The sequence below is a fragment of the Microcebus murinus genome, chromosome 12 (assembly GCF_040939455.1).
Source record: "Microcebus murinus isolate Inina chromosome 12, M.murinus_Inina_mat1.0, whole genome shotgun sequence".
Taxonomy (NCBI): Eukaryota; Metazoa; Chordata; class Mammalia; order Primates; family Cheirogaleidae; genus Microcebus; species Microcebus murinus.
The window spans coordinates 7460071-7464930 of record NC_134115.1 but is presented as its reverse complement, the minus strand read 5'-3'; the positions used below and the strand labels follow the sequence as shown (position 1 = coordinate 7464930).

Sequence of the window (4860 nt, the reverse complement as noted above, 5' to 3'; positions counted from 1 at the left end):
CTCCAGCTGCTGGTCTCAAGCAATCCTCCTGCCTCAGCTTCCCGAGTCGCTGAGATTACAGGCACATGCCACCATGCCTGGTTAATTTTTCTTCTTTTTTTTTTTTTTTTGTAGGGATGGGGGTCTCATTCTTGCTCATGCTGGTCTTGAACCACTGGCCTCAAGTGATCCTCCCACCTCAGCCTCCCAGAGTGCTAGGATTACAGGCCTGGCCTCCTTTTCCATTTTTTGAAGAGTAAAAGAAGCTTTTCAGGCTAGAAAGTCTCTTTCTAGAATGGGAAGCTGATAGTGAAACAATGTGCCTGGCCCAAGAATGATCAGGAGCCACCGCCATGGAGAGACCTTTCCTGGAGATGTTAATCAAGCCAGCACGTTGCAGGCAAACGCAAGGCAGTGTCTTGGGAGGCCACCCCCAACAGGGCCCCGGAGAATTACCTGGCCTGGGTAGGCAAGAATTTCTGAGGGAGGGGAGAGTTGTGAACGTTTTATTAAACCTCCCTGGTGATTCTAACCTGTAGCCTGGTTGAGGAACCTGCACTAGCGTTGAGGTGGGAGGTGGAAGCTGCTGCCAGAGGTTCCCGAGAAGAAAGGATGATCCCCGCGGAGGAGCAGAAGGGCCCTCGGCAGCCCCTGTGCTGACGGAGCCTTGTGTGGCAGGCCGGGAGCAGTCTGGGGTGGCTGATCCCCAGCTCTGCTGCTGTGAATGACGAATTGGGAGGAGTTTGTTTCTTGAGACAGCAGAGCTTCTGAGTCCATGAGGAATTCCCTGTGTCCCTTTTCACTACTGGTCTCGGGATGAATTTTCCAGAGAAGGGCACCGGCATCACTCGGCTCAGTGTCATCCTGGAGAACAGCCCATATATGGGATGCACAGGCAGCAATTGTTGGGAATATGATTCTGAGACCTCCTGAGAAATTCTGACTTTTTTACAACTTAAATAGAAAAGTTACAAGATGTTTCAGTGCTATAACACTTATAAATGAAAATTGACACATTTATCAGTCTTTCTCAAGGCACATTTGCCTCTGGAGACAAAAGCCATGGAATGAAGTGGAGCTGAGGAACTAATCTTACCTGGGGGGTGCGGCCCAGCAAGAGTCCATAGGACACAGAGCAGGTCAGGGACGTCTCCTCCCCGCCGTGAGTGCAGCCTTTGCCGGCTGCGACACAACGCAATTCGCATGTAACCACCCAGAGCTGGCACTGGGCTCCACAGGCTAAAATGCAGGGTACTCAACAAGACTGCTCTTCCAGCAGATGCCGGCTGCAAGTTAGGGATCTCCAGGCTTTCTGCATTTCTTACCAACTGACTGTAAGTCCAGAAGTTTCCCTCAACTCCCTTCAGTTTTGATAGTTCCCTAGAATAACTCACAGAACTCAAAGAAGCACTATACTTAAGAATAACGGTTTTGTTATAAAGGATTCAAATCAGGACCAACCGAAGCCCTCCCCTGTGGAATCAGGGCGCCCTACCCTCCAGCACATCGATGTGTTTACCAGCGAGAAAGCTCCACTGAGCTTCGGCGTCCAGAGCTTTTACTGGAGTTTCATTGTGAAAGTATGATTGTATCATTGACCACATAACTGAACTCAATGTCCAGCTCCCCACCCCTCCTGGGGGGCCAGGCTGGCTCAAAGCCCCAACCCTCTAATTCCATGTCTGGTCTTTATGGCGACCAGCGCCCATTCTGGGTCGTCTTGGTAGGATAAACTTGAGTGTGATCCCAGGGGATCATGAATAACAGAGACATTCATAGGATTCAGGAAATTCCAAGAATATAAAGTCTCCTTCCCAGGAGCCACAGACAATGGTCAGCTGCTATTTTTTTTAAGACAGAGTCTCACTCTGTTGCCTGGGCTAGAGTGCCAAGGCGTAAGCCTAGCTCACAGTAACCTCAAACTCCTGGGCTCAAGCGATCCTCCTGCCTCAGCCTCCCAAGTAACTGGGACTACAGGCATGTGCCACCATGCCCGGCTAATTTTTTCTACATATTTTTAGTTGGCCAATTAATTTTTCTTTCTATTTTTAGTAGAGGTGGGGTCTCGCTCTTGCTCAGGCTGGTTTCGAACTCCTGACCTTGATCGATCTGCCCGCCTCAGCCCCCCAGAGTGCTAGGATTACAGGCGTGAGCCACCATGCCCGGCAAGCTGGATTCTTTATTACACAATAAGCCTCATACTCTGGGACACCACTTCAGGGAAGAGGGAAAAAGGGTCATGACATCTCAAGGACTGAGCTTTTGTCTAAGAGGCAAACATAGGAGAATATTTAAACCAGCCTTGACATGGCATGAGACTCTAAATAGATTGAATGCTCAAATTCAAATGTTGTGTTTAAAGTACGTTTAATTGGTGCATCTAAAGTGTCCTGCCACTCCCCAGACTAGGTGCACATGGAAAAGATCCAAGCAGTTTAGAGGCTGCTCAACTGACCAGCACTAACCTAACTTAACAAGGTCCTATACATCTGAATGATAGTGCAGCAGCTTCCAGTAAGGAATACTTTGATTGTGATGTGGAATCATTGTGCCATCTTGCTGCTGCCTTCTTCCACCTGCAGCAAAGCCAACCAGCAAGGCCACGCTTACATGACAGTGGTGCTTGGTGAATGTGGAACTGGAGCGTGACCAACACCACACGTTGCACTTTGGGGCTCCTTTCCCACACTGCGGGTGCACTACCACCCTACTGCTCTCAACGTGGAATGTTTTCCTTGGACGCACTTATCAAATTTGTGTATACATAGCCTTACTTATATCATGCCATGTTTTCTTGAGGACACATCAAGATCATCTCGGTTGATCTTTGCAGATTAACAAGTTTCCCTCAGTACATATTTGTCCTTAAATATGAGCGTGAGTCACTGCTAAAAAATGGTTTATCTCATGCGCTTATCCAATTTTGAATCAGTTATGAAGAGCCACTTCTGGGGAGTTACATTTCTGAACTTGCCCCAGAATTTGGCCTGCACACTTTCGTACACTGTGGGAAGACTCAGTCATGGGCATAATTTAAAAGTTTTCATTCGGTTCAGATCATGTTTGATTCTCGAGGCATGTGTGACTAATTGCAGGCATTTACTACGTGCTTAGCTGCCTAGGTGGTGTGTTCTAACTGTTGTTTTCTTGACATTTGATTGTTCAGTTGAAGCCTTTACGCATCTTTCATCAGTGGCACATGAATAAAAACACGGCTCACCCACAGGGGCTGGGATGAGCCTGGGGACTGCAGAGGCCGGGAGGAGCTCTGCCGCTCCTGCCTCGGCTGGATCACAATCGCGCGTGATTCTATTTTCCAAGATCATGAAAGGAAAAGGCAGCTGTTCAGAGCCTCAAACCCTGTGACTGGACATAGCGTTTAGCTCCAATCACTCAGCGCGCGGCTCTGCCTTCTGCGCTGCATTTCAGAAGCTCTCTGAGGGCGCCTGGGTCTGGAGGACCCGAGCTAGACGCAGATGGCTTCCCAGCTGTGTGCACCAAACCCAATTTATCTGCCACCCGTGGCACCGATGGCTTCATCAGGATTCTGTCGCCAAGCCCATGTGGCTTCTGTGGGAACATCCATTCTGAAAAAGAAGAGATTGCTCCTGTCAGCTGCTCAGGAAGCAGGCCTGCCTGCCCCACAAGGCAGACAGGGCTTCCATCTGTCCTGAGCCCCGCACGCCCGGGACAGCCGTGCCTTGTACAGGGCACTGCGCAGGGGCGACCGCATCACGGGCGGCCTGCCACACATGCGTGCGGGCCTCAGTGAGCCCCACGCCAGCACCTGGTCCACAGGGTCTCCCCTCCCCCGCAGCTGCACGCCTCACCAAGACAGACTCACACATGCAAAGCGAGAGTCCTGCTCCCCCAGCCCCGCCGCTCTGTGCTTCCTGCCCCTCACAGGCACCCCCGGCCACGGCCATCCAGCACCATGGAGCTCTTCCTCCAGGGAAGAGGGCCTCTTCTCTCACTCCCAGAGAAGCCCGCCAGCAAGTTCAGCCATTTGCCTCTCGAATTTTCTCAAATCTATCCACGTCTGTCCCTCTCAACCCCAGCACTCTGGTCCAAGCAGCAAGCACCTCTCTCCTGAAGAACTCTGACACCTTCCTGACCGGTCGGCCACGTCCGCTGCCCCTGCGCCCCTCTTCACCCTAGTTCAGGTGGATTTTTTAAAACACAAATTTTGTCACTGCCCTGATAAAAGCTCTCCTGTAATCTCCCAGTAGTGTCAAGACAAAGATCAATAACGAGGCTCTGAGGGGCCTGGGCCCAGCCTGAGACTCTAGCCTCATCTTGGCGCCCAGTCTTGGCACCCCAGCCCTGCTGGCTCCCCTCTCAGTCCACTGACGCTCGTACCTGGTGCTCCTGCTGCCTGCAATGAGCCTCCCAAACCCCACCCCACCCCCTTGTTTTAAATTGTGGTATAATATACATAACATGAAATTTGCCATTTTAACCACTTTAAGTGTACAAAGTTCAGTGGCATTTAATGCATTCACATTGTTGTGCAAAAATAATGGAACGCCTCAAATTTCAGTGTCATCCTTGCACAGGGGCCATGCTAATCTTTCTTGTATTGTTCCAATTTTAGTATATGTGCTGCCAAAGCAAGCACCTCATCCCCTTTTGTCTATAAACTCTGACTAACTCTTCAGATCTCAGCTTAAAAGTCACTTTTTCAGAGAAGCCTTCCACGCCCAGGCCCAGTGTCCTGTCATACAACCCTTGGCTTCACAGCAAGTAGTGTCAGTGATACCACTATCTGATTGGGGTCTGTCACCCCCACTAGACTGTGAGCATCATGTGGGCAGGACCCAGGGTCTAGGGGAGTGCAAGGCACATGGTGGGTTTAGTATATCCAGTTCATTGAACAAGTAC

The 4860-nt window shown here is 50.4% G+C and overlaps 1 non-coding gene across 1 annotated transcript; it reads right to left on the bottom strand.

Moving 5' to 3' along the window:
* Nucleotides 1-4492: 4492 nt before the first annotated feature.
* On the bottom strand, nucleotides 4493-4597 carry LOC142874652 (U6 spliceosomal RNA). Its single transcript, XR_012922310.1, has one exon. It is a non-coding gene; the product is annotated as a U6 spliceosomal RNA (small nuclear RNA).
* Nucleotides 4598-4860: the final 263 nt, after the last annotated feature.